This window comes from Ailuropoda melanoleuca, chromosome 15 (assembly GCF_002007445.2).
Source record: "Ailuropoda melanoleuca isolate Jingjing chromosome 15, ASM200744v2, whole genome shotgun sequence".
Lineage (NCBI taxonomy): Eukaryota > Metazoa > Chordata > Mammalia > Carnivora > Ursidae > Ailuropoda > Ailuropoda melanoleuca.
In genome coordinates, this window is record NC_048232.1 from 62,796,474 (window position 1) to 62,806,053 (window position 9,580).

The 9,580-nt window shown below is 38.8% G+C and overlaps 1 long non-coding RNA gene across 1 annotated transcript; it reads left to right on the plus strand.

Moving 5' to 3' along the window:
- The first annotated feature begins 57 nt into the window (after positions 1-57).
- LOC117796418 lies at positions 58-9,308 on the plus strand. The gene is made up of 4 exons (XR_004620917.1): positions 58-512; positions 1,367-1,504; positions 2,957-3,116; positions 5,954-9,308. It is a non-coding gene; the product is annotated as an uncharacterized LOC117796418 (long non-coding RNA).
- Positions 9,309-9,580: the final 272 nt, after the last annotated feature.

Genomic DNA, 9,580 nt, shown 5'->3' on the forward strand with positions numbered 1-9,580 from the left:
TTTCTGAAAGTTTGCCTTACGCCCCTGCGCTTTTAAGACAGACCTACGTTGGTACCAGTTTTCACTGACTGAAAGAAATCCGAAGAGAACTTTCACTTTTAGGGGAAAAACTGCGGGTCTTTCGTAAAAGCGAGGTGGCATAAGTAAGCTGTGTAACCCCCAAATTGTGGTTATCAATTGCTTATTGATTTACTCACTGTGTTCTGGTCTGGCTTCACCGACCTAAACAGGAAATCCCTAGCTTTGGATCACATTGTTCCAATTTGGGAACTTCGTGGTTTGAAGTTTACGGAGCTTAACGGTATTTTTGCCTGGTGGAAGTCTACCCTGTCTCTGCGTAGAAACGACCGGCGGTAAAGCCAGGATTTTCCTCGTGGAGCCACTTTGCGTGCATTCCAACCGCTGAAAATGTGCCTAGCAGGTTCAGAACTCTGTGTCATCGAGTTGAACAGAGACAGTGTGGGCTTGCAACATATTCGAAGCTGATTTTAACAGGCCCCTCATCAGCTATGGTAAGACTCAGCAACTGTGATGCTGGCTGCTTTCTGTTTGCTTTACCAAATCCACTCAAGTGTTCTGTGCTCCAGAAGGCTGACCTGCATGTACTCGATCAGCAGGCTCCCTTGACCTTAGGCTTCTCACATAAGGTCTGGCCAATCGGAAGCACTGGGAGGGGGGTGAAAAGACAGAAAGTGAGGTTGGGGTATTTATCCAGATCACAGCATTAGCTACATCTAATGCCAGAGGTCCTTTCCTCACCGCTATCCAACCCAGGATCCGGAAGCCACACCCTCCCCCTGCCCCTTCAGACTTAGAAGAGGTGACCGCTCTCCCATATTTATTAACTCCAGGTGCTTGGTTATCACTTTTCCCCCCAAACTCTGCCCACAACTTTTTAAATAGTCCTTTATCAAACTCTTTTCCATACCCGGTTTATGTGTGTCACCTAGCTACTGTGAAGTGGCTGGTTTTAAACAGCTTAGCCTCCCAGGCTTCCTGCAGGTGTACGTTAACTGTATAGTCATGAGTAATTAAAAATAATTGACTATTGAATTACCTAGTTGTTATCTGAATGAAACTTAGTGACTGGCAGCAGTTTTCATTTCTAGAAGATCTATGTGAATAATCATCCATTGCCAAAAGCTACAAGACCTGAATATTAACTAATTGAGGGTCATCAATATTAAACCCAGCAAAATGCTTCATGATTTAAAATAACAGGTAACTTGTATTAAGTGCTGTGTGACAAGCATTGGATCAAATCACTTACATTTTTTAATTCCTACAAATTCATTTTTTACAACATTTAAATTATCTTAGTCTTCACAGTTATTGTGTGAGATGTATTATTTTTGCCACTTGACAGGTGTGGAAACTGAGGCTTAAGGAGAAGTACCTTGCCGAAGTCCGTGTAGACAGCCACTGGTGGAGCTGGTATTCAAACCCAAGCCATCACAATCCAGAGTCTACGTGCTACTCAGTTTCCTCCTTAGTTGATGAGAAGGTAACTAAGAAAAAATAACAAAGGTGTGTCTTTATTTAAATGAAAACTATTTGTTAATTCCTGTATAGTATAAATGGGCTCTTTTGAATTATAAATTATATGGCTGCTTATAAAACTTCTGTTTATTCCAAGCTTGTTACTTAGTTTTGTGCAGTAAAGGGAGCCAGAGCTATTGTGAATTTCAAGTGTGGGTCATAAGTACAAATAATTCTGAATTCACCAAATACACACACACACACACAAAAGTCTAACTCTTAGAACTACTCAGCAATTCTTCAACTGGGAAGCAGTTGTCTTGGGTCTTTTTACAATCTCCTTATAAATAATGGTTGTGTTTACACAACCTGGAAATAGTGGATTTTACCCTGAATGAGTCACTGCTTTGGAATAGTGTAAACAGAGCCAGTGTTAAGGAAGAAGATTTCTTTGTTAGTGAAGCTCTGAGCATTTAAACAGCTGTTTGATTTCACTCCAGAGGTATTTGTGTTTCATTGACAGATGGAGTAATTTCCAAATGGTTTTCAATCCATATATACTAGACAAGTGGTTGAGAATTATCTCTTTAGGGAAGAAAAAAAAAAAAACAGAAAAAAATGCAATTTAACCATGGTGTCTTATTTATTTTTTTTAGCATCTGTTATTAAATAACTACCACAAAACCACATGTTGGGATGTGAAATTCTGTGCAATGGTCCATATTTAAAGATGTTTATTTTTGTGTTATTTGGTAGTTTTTGTTTGTGTATTCTTGGTTTTGTTTTTTTTTTAATTTTGTTTTCTTAAAGAGGAAGCACTGTATGTGTCTAAAGCATGGTTTTTGCCTAAATTTATGCCCATGTTACTCTTGGCTTCTCTAAAAAGTGTAAAATTATATTTCTAAGTGTTATATATAATTCATATATTAGCAATAATTCTAGGGGTTTTTAAATAAAACCCACAAGACATTATTATTTGTATTTTATGTAGCCAATGTTCACTTGGATTTACCCACATATTAATCATATTCTTTGTTCTTCATTTCTTCTTGCATTCATCTCAGATGATTTTCCTTTTGCCAGAAATACATTCTTTAGAATTAATTGTCTCAGTTGCTGGGGGGAAATTCTCTTTTTTTTTTCTTTTTCTGTTTTTGCCTAAAACTGTTTTTATTTCACATTCATTCATCCTATCCTAATGGAAGGATATAGAATAGTTTAACAGACATTTTTTTAGCACTTTTGTGGTATTATCCCACTGTTTCTGACTCCCATTGTGGCTATCGATAAGTTAGCTGTTAGCCTCATTGACCTGAATGATCATGATCGTGGACTCAGTTCTCTGCTGCCAAAATCCCTTTTGGGGATAGAAGGGATTTTACTCTCAGATGCTGAGGGTGCTACCAGCTGACAGCTTACTGGAAATTGCTCTCAACTGAGCAGACCCACCACAGTTAAGTTCATGTCCCACTTTTAGAGGCTGCCTATATATGAATATTCCTCTGACCCCTAAACCAAGTGACATAAGAGGCTGTGAGAGCTGAGTGAGGACCATGGCAGGAAATGGCTGTGCGACAAGTGTTCTTGCCATTTGGGCCATTGACTCAGCAGACCCCAAGTTAGTAGATGCATCAAAGGTAAGTAAAGGTACATTGTGAAGTTTAAGGTAAGCCAAAATAGAAGAATCACCATTAGAGTTCTGAAACAAGGCAATATCATTAGCAGCAGAAAATTATACACCTTTCCAAACCTGCTTAAATGTGCTACTTGGCCCTGGCAAAGACTAAGTTCATGACTACAAAGCACAAAGTGACCATGAATCCAAAAGTTCCCAACAGAAGCCGGGTTCTGCCCAACACACCAAACTGGTCATCAAGACCAAGAAGTCATCAATGGAAGCCGAAAGTGAAATATTGGGGTCAAAGCCAAAGCACGGCCAGAGGTGCAAGTGTGAGGCAAAAGAAGGTGAGCATATGTCACCCATCATGATCTTATTGGTGACAAGCTGATGGAGAAGGAAGAAAGTTAAGTTTGGTTCACAGAGGGGCTATTTCATGACCTTGAATGTGTGTCAGTACATGGGCAGAGCCAAAAATGGGCTTTCGCCATAATGCATCCCTATTCAGTGATGGTCTTGAAGATGAGATCTATTAGTTGAAATTCTCCCAATGGGGAGATCTTTGGGCAATGTACCTGATCCTCTTTATATGTAAAAAGAAGTGTCCTAATATTAAATATGCATGGACTCAACAAGTAGTTTAGCTGGTTAGTCAGAGATATAGAAGAGAAAATGTTAGAAGATCAGAGACAAAGGTCTGGAATTGAACTATGTGGATAGACTTTCAGGCTTGAAGACAGATCTTTGTACCTAAATTACATCTTACCACCATCATACAGTAGCTTCCAAGGAAGAGACACTAAAAACCAATAGAGAGAATGACTTGGCCGGCTGACATTGATCAGCTCTGTCATCAGCTATCCTAGTGCTGGCACAATAGGTTTGGAAGTGTAGAACATGGTGGGAGGGAAAGAGATTATACACGGGCCCACAGTCATGTGTTTCTACTCATCGAGACTGCTGCTAAATCTCCAACCTGCCAGCAACATTGACTAATGATTATCCCCTTATAAAGGAACATACCTCAAGGACACCAACAATCCATTAGTGGTGTAAGTTGCCTCCATTGCACCCCTTCTATCCTAGAAGGAACAAAGATTTATTTTGACTTCACACTTTTGAGGTGTGAGTTTGACTTACCTACAGGGCCTCAATCAGCACCATTGTTTGAGGTCTTAGAAAGTTCTAACCACCCAAATGGATTTCTTCCATAGTACTGCATCAGAACGAGGAACCCACCTTATGAAAAATACTATGGTATGATGAACAAATATAGGATCCACTGGATTTGTAACACATGACCCACAGGCTGCAGACCTAAGAGAGTGATTAAATGCTGAGTAATCCAGGGGGCTGGGGGGAGGTCTAGGGTCTGAGAAAAGAATGTTTAGTGGGTCCATATTTTGTACCGCAGGGCATGGGTAAGGCTGTGGGTATCATTAGAAAATTCTGGTACATTCCCAAGGCCTTGCCAGTGTAATACTGACAGATATAGCAAGGACAAAGTTTGTGCCAAAAGACCCAAGCGGAGGTAGTAGGAAACTGAAAAAGGATGTGTGGACCAACCATACCTCCCCCAGTGTCATGCTGTTTCTAACTTCCTGAGATGGAGGGAAACAGTGGGGAGATCCAGGCCCAGAGCAGCCCTAGTAGGCAGTCTGACCTTTGAATTAATGAGTTTAAATCCTGAGTGTAATTAATAAGTTTTAATTTCTTGTCACTATTTAAACCAGAAGAGACCATATTGCTTTTCAGGTGCAAGATTAGGAGGCTTTTCACATCAGCAGAAATGGGGACAGCAGAGCTAAGTTGAGCTCAGGAACAGTATAGGTAAAGTTGCACTTCTACATGGCTAAGCTGTGACGATTTCAAAACACTCCATGTGTAATCTTACATGTGGGTGCCCCGACAAGTAGCTCTCAGAACTTCCTGGGACCCAACTCAGGATTAGCCATCATAATCCATTCTCATCCCTAGGGGAGGGAGAATTTAAACAAGAAGAAAGAGATAAATTCATCTCATTTTAAAAATATGAATCCGGATTTCTTTTTTTTTTTTTTTGCCACCACCCAAATGCCATTTAATGATTCACTTATAAGCACAGATACCTTTACAAAACACTCCTAAAATTCTCCAAAACTCATCCTCATACATTACTAATGGGAATGCAAAATTGTTTAGCCACTGTGGAAGATAGTTTGGCAGTTCCTCAATAAAGTAAACATAGAATTACCATATAATCCAGGTGTTCCACTCCTAGGTGTACCCAAAAGAGTTAAATAACAGATATTCAAACAAATACTTGTATACAAATATCATAGCGGCACCACTCACAATAGCCTAAAGCTGGAAACAACCCAAATGTCTATCAACAGAAGAATGGGTATATCAAATGAGCTATACCCATACAACAGGATATTATTCGGCCACAAAACAGAATGAAGTACTAAAATACACTACAACATAGATGAAGCTTGAAAACATGCTAAGTGAAAAAAAAACAGACACAAAAGTCCACAGATTGTATGATTTCCTTTATTTGAAATATCTAGAATAGACCAATCCATAGAGACAGAAACAGATTTGTGGTTTCCAGGGGCTGCAGAAGGGGAGAAACCAGGGGTGACTCCTCATGGGTATGGGTTTCTTTTAGGGGAATGAGAATATTCTGGAATTAGGTAGTGGTGCTGGTCACATAGCATCGTGGATGTACTTAATGCCCCTGAACTGTACACTTTAAAATGATTTAAATGGTAAATTTTGTTATGTATATTTTACCATGTACAAAAAAGAAAAAAAAAAGTCTCCAAAACTCAATCAATAGGTACTTTCCTTGTTCTTCCCAAACCATTTCAGGTCTCAAGGAAAGTTTTCTACAGTACTGACTGAAATGGGTCACCAGTTTTTCCTTGTGGGAGGCAACCCAAGACTCTGAGTATGCTAAGTGAAGTCGGTCAGCTGTTTTACAAGGAAAACACCTGGCACCAAATCCTGGGCTCTCCAGAGAACTGCTAGCTAAGCCTCTTCCCCAGGGTAAGTTCAGGGAGAAGCGCTATGAGTCTGAGCTTGCCAGGTTTGTGCAGGCCACACCCAGCAGTTAATAAGTTGTTCGGAACTCTACTTGCCCCATCTTAATAACTAGTTCTTTTCCCAGCTTGTAGGTTCCCATAATCATGTGGCCACTCAAATGAGAACAGCGAAAACCACTAACAATTTGGAGACGAGACAGGGTCCAGAAAAGGAAGCAAAGTCATGAAAATATAAATTTAGCTTGAGGTGTTCCACGAACACCAGGCAGAGACCTAGAATTAGGGCTTGTTCTAAATTTCAAAATTGACAAAATAGTGGCTTCTCTGAAAGCAGAGTCATTTGGGTAAGGAAATCTCTCAAGTAGGCATCTGGATGAGCTCAAGGGAATTGATTAAAAATTGCAAAACTTTCGGAATTCAAAACAAAAGATGTTGGTCCATCTGGTGACAACTGGTCAGGACAGTTTGCCATAACATAAACCTATGAAAACCGACCTGCGGGTAGCAGAGGAAACTAGCTTCCTCTACCCCAAAATGATGGTTAAGAGCACTTGTTTTTAAGTCAGAACCAGGCCAGCAATCAGCAGGGGGAAAAAAAATGTATAAGTTTGGAGAAGTAAGCAGAAGCCTGGATGACATCAACCTTGAAGTCTGGGATTTCTTCTAAGCCCAATTAAAAGATGTTGCAGAATTTTAGGCAGAAAAGTCGACATCATATAATTTATGTTAATAGAAGTTCACTCTCTCTGGTTATGGTGTAGAGGATGGGTGGATTGCAGGAATCTGAGGCAAGAATAATTGCCAGGACAGAAGATCAGAGGTTGATGGCTTGGACCAAGGGAGTAACAGCGGAGATCTAGACAGGTGGATGGATTCGGAGTGTCTTCAGGGGTAAAATCTATAAAACATGCTGACAGAATAGAATGTGTGGAAGGGGAACAGAAAAAGAGAAGTGAAGGGTGACTTCTACGTCAAGACAAAGGCTATAGCACCTGGCCATTTGTTGCACTAGACAAAGCCAGTGTCTACCCTCTGGGGAATCTAGTGTGCATTTGCCCCTTCATTCCTACAAGGCTGTGCTACCCAGCCCAACTGAGTCAACGCCATATACTTTTTCCTAAATCTTTGCTAATCTGAGAAATGAAAATGATTTCTCTATTATATTTTTTAAATTAATAATAAGGTAAAACATTTATTCATATAATTGTTAGTCATTTGTGTCTCTTATATTTGTTAATTGTCTGTTCTTTCTTTTCTTACTGGTTTGTGAGATCTGACCATCAATCCCTTGGATGCCCTTTGTCTCCCTTAGACTTCGAACATTGCCCTCCTCTTACCTCCCTGACAGTTTCAGCTCTGTTGCCTCTATTTCTCCAATATTCTGCTCTGGCCCTGTTCCCACCTCACCAAGCTTCTGTTCTCAGCTCTCTTATCTTCTTTCAATGGTGTTCCTAGATGATCTCTTCTATTTATATAATTCAGCAATTTCCACTACATTAATCATCCTAAAATCTCTGTCCAACCATGACCTCTTTCCAGATGTTCAAGCCAGTGGTTCCCACTGTATACTCTGCATTTTCATCTCTATGTCCAGCAAACACCTTTATTAAAACATGTCTAACATAAATCAGAGGAACTCATTTCCTCCAGCCAACTTCTCCTTATTTCCTATTCCTATTCACAGTACCAAACTCCACCTGAATTTCTCAGACTATCACTTCCTTCATTCATTTCTTCATTTTTTTCAACAAATATGTGTAGAGCATCTGCTATTTGCCAGGCACTGTGCTGGGCCCTGAAGTTTTTGCTCCCTAATCTCTTTCCCTCTATTAATTATTTTATTAAATCTTGTGAATTTTCTCTTTGTGATAACCTCTCAAAGTTATTACTTCTGTTCTTGTTTTTGTTCCTCTTGCTGCCCTCATAATGCCTAGTCTCCCCAGCAGATGTTTATATCTTGTCCATAGCAATGCCACAATCCTTACTCCTCTTACCGGAGCTAGATGAATCCCCCTAAAACAGAGTGCTGGTCATCTCACTTTCTCCTTCAAAAACCATCTTCGGTAGCACAATTACAAGTAAAGAAAAATCTTTAGCCAATATTGATGACCCTCAAACCATATCTCTTACTAATCCCTACTCTCCATCCAGCTCTCTATGAAAGCACTTGCATATTTGGCTTTCCTCCAACTTTGTCTTATTACTATATTGAATATATTTTTATTAAGATATAACTTATATACATTGAAATGAAAAGAGCTTACTCATGCAGTTTGATCAGTTTTGACAAATGTATACGCTCATGACACTCATACCACCCAAATCAAGATACGGAATATTTCCAGTACCCAAAAAGTTCCCTTGTGCTCCTTTCCAGTCAACTCCAACCCCAGCCACAGGCAAATGCTGTTCTGATTTCTATCCACATAGATTAGTTTTGCCTTTTCTTGACTTCTCTATAAATAAAATCATATGTAATATACTTTTTTGGGTCTAGTTTCTTTAGCTAAACATAATGTCTATAGAATTCGTCCCTGTTTCTTCATGTGTCAATGGTCCATTCCTTTTTTATTGCTGAGTAGAATAGCATGATGTGAATATATCACAATCTGTTTATTCAGTTTCCTGTTGATAAACATTTGGACTATTTCCAGTTTGAGACTTTTATGAATAAAGTTGCTATGAATATTCACATACAAGTCTCTGTGGAACTATGTTTCATTTCTTTTGTTTAAAAACTCAGGAAAAGAATTTGGGGGTTCTGTGGTATGTATATGCTTACTTTATAAGAGATTATTACACAGTGTTTCCAAACGGTTTTGTCACTTTACACTCCTACCATCAATGTGTGGGAGTTCTATTTTCTCCACATTCTCTCAGATCTGCTGTTGTAAGTCTTTTTAATTTAAGCCACTCTAATTGTTGATCACAGTGTGATTTAACGTGCATTTCCCTGACGACTAATGATGTTTACCACCTTCCATATGCTTATTACCAATTTGTAGATCTTATTTTGTGAAATACCCTTCAAGGTTTTTTTTTCTTCCAGTTTTTATTGGGTTTATGTCCTTTTATTATTGATTTGTAGTGGTTCTTTATGTATTCTAGATACAAATCTTTTATAAGATGTATGTATTAAAAATATTTTCTTCAGTCTGCATTTTACCTTTGTATTTTCTTAGCACACCTTATGATCAGCAGAAATTATCACTAGACAAAGTCCAATTTATCAGTCCATTTACCAATTTATCACTAGACAAAGTAATTTTTTAATGGTAGTGCTTTGTGGAGTCTCTTTGAAATCTTTGCCTACTTAAGTAAGTATAGATTGTGATGCTTTTTATAGAAATTAATAGGCTGACTCTAAAAGTTACATGAAAATAGAAAGGATTTAGAATATCAAAAAACTATTTAAAAAATGAAAAGCAAAATTATGGGATGAAAACTACCTAAT